Raw genomic sequence first — 14,058 nt, forward strand, 5'->3', positions numbered from 1 at the left:
GCCCAAATCCCCTAGGTCCATAAATGTCTAGATGCTCAAATGGCTAGATCCCAAATCCCTCAAGCCCCATATCCTTAGATTCCAAATTCCAATATCCCCAAATCCTTATATCTCCAACTTCTTATAACCCCAAATCCCTATATCTGCAAATCTCCATCAACTCAAGTGCATAAATTCCCTATTTCATTAATTATGCAGAAAAAAAATGAGATGTTTAATTATTAATGTAAATGATTTTTGTCAATAATATATAAATGACACATCTGTTTCAAAAGTAGGGAAGCGCGTTAGAATACCTATCCGCGATGCAATCAAGTTGTTCAACAAACTCCATTGTAGTTACACAAAGGATTATTAAACACTATGCAAACTTCACCGGTGTGCACGATATTTAACGAACGCAATTCTTGCGTCGTCACGATTAATCAGTTTTGCGACACAATGTGTGATTTCCGTGTGATACGCGCGATTCGTGGGTCCCACGTCGCAGTATCAAAAATAAAGCGAGTCTGACGTCAATAGCGCGCGTACACTGAAATTATTTGAACTTGTACGTGACTCTCGTTTCGAAAGAGACGGAAATCGATTTTCCCGGTGATTTTATTGCTCCGTGGAATTAAACTGTGAAATGACTGAGTCGGTGTTTGAATTAGAATAGGAACTTTTAATGTTGCTGTATTTGAGCTTGTTAAATTCAGGAAAACGATTTTTTTGGAATTTTTTGATTGATGTAATTATTCAGTCGTAGCTCTTAACTAGCTCTGTGTAGCATTTAAGAGTTACCTTTATACTTACTGCTAAATTATTCTGGATGCGTGTATAATTTGTTCAGTTCTGCCACGTATTGCTAATTAAATTCTTGAACTTACATGCTTGATGTAATTAATACAAGATGATGTAAAATGCTTGAAATAAATACGCAAAATAACTAGCAAATCAGTACATAAATTCGTGCATATTTTCGTAAAGTTTCAAAATAGCTCTTACACTTGAATAATATTTTTTTCGTCAACAACCGATCGCCATCTTACAAACAGTTCGATTTTATTCCTGCAGAAGTTCTTACGTTCAGAAACAAAAATAAAGTGGATTGAATTGGTTCATTTAATACAACACAAACTATCATAAAATCTTGAAACCTACTTTTCTCGCAAACACTGAAAGTACAATGAGCCATCTTCCATATCGAACCAGTTACAATCGGTTCTCCTCCGTGATTCCAATTTTCCGGCCAGCGAAACGTAATCGTTTAACAGGAAAACAAGCTAGAGCCGTAATAAATAACCGGAACGAACACGTTCTCGTCGAACAATTAGTCGATAATTGTCCGAGAAATACTATCGCGTCATGCAACCACCAGGTTACTGACTTATGCAAATTTCGCGAATAACACAAACGCAGTCTGCTCGCGTAAAAGCGCATACGCGGAGTCTAACGGCCACTGTTTATGCTTGTTCGAGAAGCTGCGAAGCAATTACAACGAGTGCTTGACACTTATTGACTTCTTACGTCAATTTACGCGAGACTTCTTATTGTAACGCGACTTAATTCCGAGAAACTAACAACGCAGTCGCATTATTAATGACCGACAGGTAGCGATTAATAGATGAACCTAATCAGCTTCTCGAATGATCAGTCTTTTGTATGAACGTATACTGCATAACATGTCGAAGTAATGTTCAATGGAATTTAAACTGATGTGGACGTAAGAAGGCACCTTTTTTATTTTAACTATGTTTTGGATGTATTTTGGTCTTCGAGTGTTTCGTTCGATCGCGAGGTTTCGTCAAATTCGGGAGATTTCAAATTCGGAAGATTTCAAGTTTCGAAAATTCCAAATTCGGGAGAATTCGAATTCGGAAGATATCAAATTTGGAAGATTGCAAATTCGGAAGAGTGCAAATTCGGAAGAGTGCAAATTCGGAAGATTGCGAATTCGGAAAATACCGAATCCGGGAGATTTCAAATTTGGAAAATTCCGAATTCGGGAAATTTCAAATTCGGAAGATTTCAAATTCGGGAGAATTCAAATTCGGACGATTGCAAATTCGGAAGAGTGCAAATTCGGAAGATTGCAAATTTGGAAGATTGCGAATTCGGAAAATTCCAAATTCGGGAGATTTCAAATTTGGAAGATTGCAAATTCGGAAGAGTGCAAATTCGGGAAATTTCAAATTCGGCAAATTCCAAATTCGGAAAATTTCAAATTCGGAAAATTCTAAATTCGAAAAACTCCAAATTCCTAAAATCTTATCGAACATACAATTATTTTGTTTGGTATCAATCAAACAACATGTCTGATATTAAAGAAGCCATTCGTGTATATTTATATGTAATTTTTACATTAAAAATAAGTACAATTTTAGAGATAAATAAATTTATTTCCAAGAACAAAAAAATAAACACACTACTATAATTGATGATCAACTCACCTCTCAGGTAACGATTAATCAATAATCCTGGTTTCTCGAATGCTAAGAATCTTTTGTATGAACGTATTTTGCATAACAAAGAAACATATCGAGACGATCTTTCTCAATCGAACTTCATTCAAGTAAAAATAAACTGATGTGAATATAAGAACGCTTACTTTTTTTATTTTAACTGCATTTTCAACATACTTTGATCCTCTTCTTTTTTAGCTGAAATGACTAGTTCTTATAATGGTCTTTGGTCAAAAAGATATTTCAATTTTCTTCAACTGCATACACAACCTTGGAGCTTTCAGTTTATGGTATTTTATCGAAAAAACAATGTCAAGTATAATGGAGTTTTTTATCTGTTATGGTACAAATGGAACGAAGACTTATTCTGGCAATGATGTATCACATAAAAGGTAAGAATGTTTTTCAAACTCAAGAAAGACGTGTACAGCGAGGTTGCAGTAAATGATACTTCTAATGTGTCAGTTTTGGTTTATGAAAATTGTGTTGCAAATATTCCTATGAATAGTGATTCATGTCCTAGAAGGGAATATGGTTAGATGGTCAGTGATGATTAAACGGAGATCTGAATAATTCTCCTTATTCGTTGAGGAAACGTTTAAGTAATATCTTGTGTAATAAGATTTTAGTTCAATCTAACCGACATATGTTAAATCTAACATGTATTAAATCCAACATATGTTAAATCTAACATATGGACCGTTTATTTTGAAAGTGGTGTAAGTCCATTTTTGAAAAAAAATGAGATATCACGTAATTCATGCTTAATTTAATGTACACTTTTTATATATAATTAGTCCGTATTTAATTTCTTAAAAAATTTCCATGTTTTGTATAATTTAAAATTGGTCGGTAAATGAAATTGCATAATCATCGATTATGAAAGTGGTGTAAGTCCAATTGACAGAGGTAGATGGCTTAGCAGATGGTTGCCGATCAGTAGCCTGTTGTTTTACAATTGTTTTATATTATGATTTACATTTGTTTTATATTACGTGTCATATTACGTATCAAGAGTTATTAATTTAGGTTATTTATTATATTTTTTTCCTAAAATGGATAACTTCATATTAACTTCAGATAGTGATATAGGTAAGAACAAATGGTAAATCAATATTATTTTAAGACAATTGAAAATCTTTATTTTATTTAATTTTAAATAAATTCACACAGAAATAAAGCCCATGAATATAAACAGAAGAATAATCTTAGATTCAGAGGATGAAGATAATTCCTCTATGAACAACAAATTACCGAATCGTAAAAAGAGAAGAAGAATAATAGAGGTAGAATCTTCATCAGATGAGGATATTGTTACTGACAACTTACATTCTGCAGAACAAAGGAAAGAAAAATATATGCAACAAATAAACAAAATTAAGCGAAATACTGGACAAAAATACTATACAAAAAGAGGAAAATTCATTCCAGCAAAAAAATTTGAATCAAAAAATTGTAATTGCTCGAAGAAATGTGTAGAACGTATTAGTGAAACACAACGAAAAGAAATTTTTGATAAGTTCTGGAATATAGGTGATTTTAATAAGCAAAATATATTTCTCCATTGTAATGTTCAACGTGAAACTGTCAATAGAAGAAGACCTAGAAATAATTCGGGCACTATGAGGGCATATGCTTATAAATTTTACGTGGTTACTTCTGGTGGAAACATTTTAGTATGTAAGAAGTTTTTCATTGATACTTTCCAAATATCTACTGGACGAATTGATCGTATCCTAAAAGCGCATGAGAATATTCCGAAAGACATGCGTGGAAAAATGGATGGGTCTTGCAGAAGAACTAGTGAGCTAATGACGAATACAGTGATAGAACACATAAAAAGCTTTCCGGCATTTGAAAGTCACTATACTCGATCCCAAAATCCAGAACGGATGTTTTTAAATCCTGAATTAAACATAAGAAAAATGTATAATTTATATTTAGAAAAATGCAAGGAAAATAACTTGAGTTCAGTTAATGAATGGACATACAGGAAAATCTTTAAACGAGATTTCAAGTTACATTTCCATTTGCCACGTAAAGATACCTGTGCGAAATGCGATTTCTTAAACATGAAAATTAAGACAACAACTGATGACGAAGAAAAAACGATTCTTGTACAAAAACATGATGTACACTTGCAAGATGCTGAATTAGCAAGAAAAGCATTACAAGAAGATAAAATTCTTGCATCAAAAAATCCTGATAAATACTTTGCCTTCTCTTTTGACTTACAAAAAGCCTTACCTTACCCTAAATTATCTGTTTCAATCGCATATTATAAGCGAAATATGTATGTTTTAAACGAGGGTTTTCACAATTTCCACGACAATAAAGTTAATATGTATGTGTGGGACGAAACTATTGCTTCCAGGGGATCGCAAGAAGTAGCTTCTTGCTGTTTGAGGCATTTAGAAAATGTAACAACTCAAAGCCATGTTATTGCCTACAGTGACATGTGTACTGGGCAAAATCGAAATTTACAAATGGCATTGATGTGGTTGAAGGTTGTCCAGTCGTTGGAAAATAACATTAACATAGTTGATCACAAATTTTTACTCTCAGGGCATTCATACCTTCCGAACGATGCAGATTTTGGCATCATAGAAATGGCATTGCGAAAAAAGAATTTTCTATACACACCACAGGATTATTATGATGTAATAACACAATGTAGAAAACACGATAAATTCATTCTACATGAAATGAAACGAGAGAATTTCGTTTCAATAAAGAATCTTCAAAATGCGATTAAAAAACAGACAAGAAAAAACAGTAATGGAGAACAGGTAAATTGGTTGCAAATATGTTGGATGAGGTTTCTCAAAAGTGCACCATACACTATTTTATATAAAACATCGATGAAGGACAAAGAATTTAAAACTATAAATTTATTACCTACACGCCCTGGAAGACCGCTAAAATTTGAAAAAATCACCCTGGAGCCTTTGTACCAAAATGCTAGGCCTATTACTTACGAAAAATATAAAGACATCAAGCAATTATTACCTTATATACCTCCGGTGCATCATGCATATTTCGAAACACTGCCACATGCAGAGCATAAGTAAATACTATCAATATCTTGTAATTTTAACAATGTAATTAGCGTTTAAAATTAAAAATACTACTTCTATTTTATGTCGTGTCATTATTTGTAAACAAAATTGGATTAATATGAAGTATATTTTAAGTGATATTTGATTTTTCAAAATTGAAATTAAACGATTTTTACAATTGTCTAATTTTGAAAGTGGTGTAAGTCCATTTGCAGCTCGTAAGTATACATCAGTTTAGTAAAATACGCCTAAAACAAATTTATATAACCAAATTACATATTGATAAAACAGTAGAAACATTGCCAGACTTCATATAATTTGCCTAAATTTTGTAATTGACAGATATGTTAACCTTTAATTTTCTCGAAACAAAAGAAAATGGACTTGCACCACTTTCAAAATAAACGGTCCATATATTGAATTTAACATATGGTAAATTTGACACTTACCAAATTTAACATGTGTTAAATATAGTGCATATTAAGTGTAACATATGTCATATCTAACATAGATTATGATTAACATATGCTAAATCTAACATATATTGAATCTAACATATGTTAAATCTGACACATATCAAATGTGACATATGTTAAATCTAACACATATTAACTGTAACATATGTTGTATGTAACATAGACTGTGATTAACATATGTCATATCTAACATAGATTATGATTAACATATGCTAAATCTAACATATATTGAATCTAACATATGTTAAATCTGACACATATCAAATGTGACATATGTTAAATCTAACACATATTAACTGTAACATATGTTGTATGTAACATAGACTGTGATTAACATATGTCATATCTAACATAGATTATGATTAACATATGCTAAATCTAACATATATTGAATCTAACATATGTTAAATCTGACACATATCAAATGTGACATATGTTACATCTAACACATATTAACTGTAACATATGTTATATTTAATATAGCTTATGATTAACATATGTTAAATCTAGTATATATTGAATCTAACACATGCTAAATCTGACATGTGTTAAACCTAACACATATTAAGTTTAACATAGTTTCTTTTTAACATATGCGAAATCTAACATATGCTAAATCTACCACAAGTTAAACCTATCAAATATATCAAATTTAACATACATAAAATCTAACACATACCAAATCTGACATACATATATTAACTCCAAAACACTAAATCAAACATAAATCAAATCACTGACCAAATATTTCCTAAAACAAAAACCAAACTTCACATTCAATTCAATAGTGTGACCAGTGTCATAAACTGGCTTCAATCGAAATTGCGACAGCTCGTGTACGGCACGTGTTAAACTGAAATGCATATATAGAAACATAAAGTGATTCGAATCCACGTGCGCTCGATTTTCTCCGCGACCTTTCATTTTCCATCCCCGAAATGCGAGCACGTTGCAAATTGCCCGTACACGTGCGCTTGTTTCTCTCGCTCTATATAGTCGTCCACCCACGTGTCGGTGAATCACAACCGTGAATATAACGTTCGAGAAAGCATGTAAAACGGTAAAATCAGTTGAAACCGACTGTAAGAATCCCTGCGACGTTCCTTTGTCGTCAGATGTTGGGTGGGCTTCGCATGATGCGTTATTAGTCTTAACTTTGCAACGATATGAAATTTTGCTGAAATCCACACGCGTAGGAGAACTTGATTTAGAGATAATACGAGTGGGAGACTCGCAAGTGTCGGAATTTGGGGAATGTAGAAAGTAAATATGGAATTTTAGAAATACTTTGCGAGGGTAGAAAATTTGTAATAATTTGAGAAATATGGGAAATTTGAGAGAATGTTGGAAAGTAGTGAGAGGTTTTAAGAATAGGAATTCGAGTATGTTGTAGGTGAGGTGTTCAATAATTTAGGTGTGTAGTAATTTAAGTTTAATGTGGACAGATATAGTGAGATTTCAAATTCGGGAGATTTTTAATTTGGGAGATTTCAAATTCGGAAAATTCAAAATTCGGGATTTTAAATTCGGGAGATTTCAAATTCGGAAGATTGCAAATTTGGAAAATTCCAAATTCGGAAGATTTCAAATTCGGGTGATTGCAAATTGGGAAAAATTCCAATTTCGGATGAATGCAAATTCGAAAGTTTGCAAATTCGGAAGATTGCAAATTCGGAAGCTTGCAAATTCGGAAGATTGCAAATTCGGACGATTTCAAATTCGGAAGCTTGCAAACTCGGAAGCTTGCAAATTTGGAAGCTTGCAAATTCGGAAGCTTGCAAATTCGGACGATTTCAAATTCGGAAGCATGCAAATTCGGAAGCTTGCAAATTCCGAAGATTGCAAATTCGGAAGCTTGCAAATTCGGAAGCTTGCAAATTCGGACGATTTCAAATTCGGAAGCTTGCAAATTCGGAAGCTTGCAAATTCCGAAGATTGCAAATTCGGACGATTTCAAATTCGGAAGCTTGCAAATTCGGAAGATTGCAAATTCGGAAGCTTGCAAATTCGGAAGATTGCAAATTCGGACGATTTCAAATTCGGAAGCTTGCAAATTCGGAAGCTTGCAAATTTGGAAGCTTGCAAATTCGGAAGCTTGCAAATTCGGACAATTTCAAATTCGGAAGCTTGCAAATTCCGAAGATTGCAAATTCGGAAGCTTGCAAATTCGGACGATTTCAAATTCGGAAGCTTGCAAATTCGGAAGCTTGCAAATTCCGAAGATTGCAAATTCGGACGATTTCAAATTCGGAAGCTTGCAAATTCGGAAGATTGCAAATTCGGAAGCTTGCAAATTCGGAAGATTGCAAATTCGGACGATTTCAAATTCGGAAGCTTGCAAATTCGGAAGCTTGCAAATTTGGAAGCTTGCAAATTCGGAAGCTTGCAAATTCGGACAATTTCAAATTCGGAAGCTTGCAAATTCCGAAGATTGCAAATTCGGAAGCTTGCAAATTCGGACGATTTCTAATTCGGAAGCTTGCAAATTCGGAAGCTTGCAAATTCCGAAGATTGCACATTCGGAAGATTTCAAATTCGGAAAAATTCCAAATTCAGAAAATTCCAAATTCGGAAAATTGCAAATTCCTAAAATTTCAAATTTTCGACCATAGAACAATTGACTTCCACAGTCACGCACCCCAATTATTTCACACATAGTAACATATGCACACCGTAATTTGAGTGTAGAATGATTTAGGTATATAACTTGTATGTATAGTAATTTGGTACGTGCACAACAATCCCTGTTTATTTCTGTCCCATGTTATGATCAACGACTGCCTTCAGTGTATACCTGTTATAGTTCATTACACTTTGTCTACAGTCAGTCTAAAGTTACTAACCTAAAAATACTCCGAGTCGGACGTTGGTGACTAATACTTGGTACAGTAATGTCCAGATATATGACCTCAAATGTGGCCATATATTCAAAGAGGTGTATTTCCGAAGATTGACCAATATCTAGCTCTAATTATGTTTACAACTTCGTGTCTATTAAAAGAGTCGTCCAAAGTATTTTAAATACACCTGACAGTAAAGACACTTATTCAATTTGAAACTACATAATTAATTGAAACCACTTTATTCTGTGATTTTTTAGAACGCAAATTATATTGCCATCCATAAATAACTCAAGACTGTCGATGGATATCTCGATATTTACGCAGAAACATGCTTTTGCGGATACGATTTCTTGTTACAGGGATATCTGATTTCTGAAAAGTACAGGAAAGAAGAGAAAATGGCAAAAGGGATATCACCGTTGAATAGATTAACCTTTTTTCCTCGATGAACAAGTCGACACCTGAGATTCGTGTCACGTAGGTGAAAAAGTCACGAATCATGGGAACATCAATGGGAAAAAACTCATTCACTCGCTGACTATTCTTAGATTCGTCATGTGGCCCAGAAGAATATGCTTTATGCGTGTGGGAGGAAGGTCAGCTAGGTGTGCGATGTACAGTCGTCTGCAATTTTAGGTTCTTTAAGAGAGATATCGATTACTTCTTGAGATTTGGATTTGCAGATTTGAAGGTTTGGGAAATTGGAAATTTGGGGATTTGGGGATTTGGGGATTTGGGGATTTGGGGATTTGGGGATTTGGGGATTTGGGGATTTGGGGATTTGGGAATTTGGAGATTTAGAGATGTGGTGATTTGGTGTTTTGAGGATTTGGAAATTTAAGAAACTGGGAATTTGGAGATTTTGTGATTTGGGAATTGGGGGATTTGGAGAGTCAGACATGTGGTGATTTGGGGTTTTGAGGATTTGGAAATTTGAAGAGTTGGAGATTTGAGGATTTGGGGATTTAGAGATCTGGAAATTTGGAAATTTAGAGATTTGAAGGTATAGTGATTTGGGGATTTGAAGATTTGGAAATTTAGGAATTTGGAGATTTGGAGATTTGGAAATTTGAAGATTTGGAGATGTAGTTATTTGGGGATTTGAGGATTTGGAAGTTTAGGAACTTTAAAATTTAGAGATTTGGAAATTTGCAGATTTGTAAATTTGTAGATTTGGAGATTTGGAGATTTAGAGATTTAGAGATGTAGTAATTTGGGGATTGAAGATTTAGAAATTTAGTAACTTTAAAATTTAGAGATTGGTAGATTTGAGAATTTAGGAAGGTGTACATTTGAGCCTTGTAAATAAGGATATTTATAACTTTGAGGCTTTGAGGATTTAAAAATTTGAGAATATTATAACTTATTCACTGGATTTGAAGATTTAGGAATTTGGACATTTATTGATTTGAGTATTTCAGTCTTCTATCACTCATACATTTTAAATGTGTCAATTTCGCCATTTGAAATTAAAAATATTTGTATATCTACTTTGAATAAAAATTCAGAAAGTTAGAATTTTCATAATTCAACAATTCAAAAATCTACGAATAACTATTAAATTTGTAGAACTATATCTATAGAACAAATTAGCACATTTGAATCATCGAAAACTCGGAAGCATGAAAAATACTCTTCCTGAAAAGGCCTACGTTACATCCTACATTATACCGTTCTAAATTTAAACCGAAACTATCTAAGAACAATTCTCCACGTCAGTTTCCTGACGTCTAACATATAACTTGAAGTATGATTTGATAGATAAACTTGGAGTTGCAATTACATTCTCGAGCGAAGACACTCTTTCGCTCACTTTGTGAAAACAAGCGTAGGCGAAGCATGTAGATGAGTTCCAAGAGCACTAACGGAGAAAGTTTATCGGTTTTCCGTCCGCTTCTGAGTTTATCTTATAAATCAAGGAAGCATATCTTCCTCGAATAGGAAGAAGATTGTTAATCTGTGAATTGGATTCTAAATTCGATTTCGGGATCTCTTTGCAATTTACTATACGGTAAAAACCATGAAATTATAAATCAAGTGCTAGAAATGAATTTTTATATGAATAAATGAATAATATAAATAAATGTTATAACTTGTGGATAAATAAATTACTGCGTATCACGAGACAGCTTGAGTTTTTACGAGTAAAGTTTAATAGTAATGAGTTCCTTTAGGAAATGATTTACATTTAACAGTAATGAAATAGTATCAGTAATACGAATACTGGTATATATTAATTTTATCGAGATTTAGTTAAATTTTATATTTGTTATTTTGCATTTCTTTTTGCTGTTACTATTGTTTGTTATAGACATTTGGTTCATGTGTAATAACTTGGTTAAACGAAACGTTTATTAGTTGAAGTAATATAGAGTTGAAGTAATGTAACATATGTACTGATGCCAACCCATGTGTTGGCGCGTGAACAGCTGATGTGTTTAGAAGAACTACAGCTGCAAATTCGGAGATTGCAAATTCGGAAGTTTGCAAATTCGGAAAATTCCAAATTCGAAAGCATGCAAATTTGGAAGATTGGAAATTCGGACGATTTCTAATTCGGAAGCTTGCAAATTCGGAAAATTCCAAATTCGAAAGATTGCAAATTCGAAAGTTTGCAAATTCGAAAGATTGGAAATTCGGAAGTTCGCAAATTCGGACGATTTCTAATTCGGGAGCTTGCAAATTCGGACGATTTCAAATTCGGAAGCTTGCAAATTCGGAAGATTGCAAATTCGGAAAATTCCAAATTCGAAAGATTGCAAATTCGGAAGCTTGTAAATTCGGAACATTGGAAATTCGGACGATTTCAAATTCGGAAGATTGCAAATTCGGGAGATTGCAAATTCGGAAGCTTGCGAATTCGGAAGCTTGCAAATTCGGAAGATTGCAAATTCGGGAGATTGCAAATTTGGAAGCTTGCGAATTCGGAAGCTTGCAAATTAGGAAAATTCCAAATTCGAAAGATTCCAAATTCAAAAGATTGCAAATTCGAAAGCTTGCAAATTCGGGCGATTCAAATTCAGAAGCTTGCAAATTCGGGCGATTTCAAATTCGAAAGATTGCAAATTCAGTAGATAAAAGTCTGCAAACATCTCTCAAGTGATAAAAAAAATTGCTACTTACGTTCAGCAATCATTATCGTAATTATTACTCCTATTTGCCCAAATATAACGCCCTAAGTGTTCACAGTATTCATATACCATCCTTTCCTTTGTACCTCCTGCGCCAACTCATGGTTTACCATCAGTACATCATTAAAAACAACTACTCACCTGAACCAAACGATACTCTAATACTCTAACCAAATATAAACCACATAACTTTAAAAATCATACTCTTAGAGTACAAATCATTAACTAAAAATAGTCTCATGACTAACAATGTAACTATGTTTCATTGTCACAAAAGTGGATAATCCGTTTCATCGTTCATTTGACCATACGTCGACACGTTATCAGACGTTATTATCCTGTCATCATTTAATTTATCGAATATCTGTTCCCCGGTGTTCCATTCGTTCATTGCATTGATTAAAGACATTCGTCTGGAATTGTTTCAAGTTTGATCCGATACCTATCACGATAGATCATCGGTCGTGAATCAGAGTAAAGCAATTCATTTCTATTAAATCAGCTCATCTTTCTTCCGATGCTCTTATATGTACACCAATGATTCCAAGGCTTCTATCGGATTATTCGAAATCGTCACGGAGAATATTTGCATCGATTATTCAGAAGAAATATATCTCGATATTATAAATAAACCGCGCGTATGTTCCGGTTCAAATTTAGCGACTTCTATCATGCGACTTTGCGCGAAATCGTTTTCTGGATTTGAACGGAGGAGGATGTTATACTTTAATCTTTGTACTAATATTCTGGGCTCATTTTGAATAGGGTACGGATATAACATATGGCAAGTACACGAAGTTTATTTGTGGAGTTCAGACATATTGGGAATATTATGTTTATACAGGAAAGCGTGGCTTAATTTTGTTATATAATTTAACTGTGTGTAAATATTATATATTACGTACTTTTATATAATTCGACTGTGTATAAAGTTATATTATAATTTTTATGTAATTTAACTTTAAATAACATTATATTTTTTATGTAATTCAAACTTGCAACGATATCGTTTGAACTGTACAAAAATCATAAGCGTACGTTTTTAGTGTCTCATTACGAAATTGATCAATCTTTTATAATAAAAAAAAATGATCAAATATGAATAAATATTTAAACTTATTCATTTTAAAGGCTAGGTTGAAATATGCATTCTGTACTTTATTAATTCGTACAAACATACATATATGAAGACAGCTTAAATTTTTTAATTAATAATTTAAGTCAATAATTACTTGCACAAAATATTTATGTATATTAATTATTTACTTATATACAAAATATTTATTTTTTTTTCCAGAAGATTAATATAGACGTTCAATTATCTACATGTAGAAATATTTGAAATTCATTATGTATTTAATAATATGAAATTTATTTTGTATTTAAAAATTCAACTAACGAAAATGAAGTCTTCAATCAAAGTAATATTCGACGTTACTCGAACATTTTTTAACCAAATTGTACATTATGTAAGAGAGGAATCTTCGAAAGACGATGATCTAACAGTGTTACTTAAGAAAACCACATCAAAATTAATATTATTCGAACGATCGTTTTGATGTTACGAGCAGGTTTACATGTAACAGTAAAAGGTATTAACGATGCATTGTCCGTACTTTCACGTTCATCGTGGTTGGTAGCATTGTTCCAAACTTTTTCAGCCTGAAACGAATGATCGATTCTCGGAATCTTGACCCACCCGAAAGTCCCTCTGAATACCGCTTTTCAGGAAAAAATGCAGCCAGCAGAATGGTTGTCCAAAGTAAATAAGGCTTTCGCTTCGGAACCGAGCGAAAGCGCCTTTCTGTAGAATTATTTTCACCCGAGGACTTTGTAGCTTTGACATCTTTTGTCTTTGCGACTTTTGTAATTTTGGGAAATTGGAACTTTGAGGATTTTAGGGCTCTGGGGTTTTAGAATTGTGTGGTTTTGGAATTTTTAGGATTTGGGACATTTGTGGTGTGAAATTTTTGGGAGACAGAATTTTGCAATTTTGAAGTTTTGGGATTTTGAGATTATGAGAATTTGAGACTTTGTAATTTTGGAATTTTGAAATTTTGGAGATTTAGAATTTTGCAGGTTTGGAATTTTGGAATTTTTAAATT

Source organism: Megachile rotundata, chromosome 4, assembly GCF_050947335.1.
Source record: "Megachile rotundata isolate GNS110a chromosome 4, iyMegRotu1, whole genome shotgun sequence".
Taxonomy (NCBI): Eukaryota; Metazoa; Arthropoda; class Insecta; order Hymenoptera; family Megachilidae; genus Megachile; species Megachile rotundata.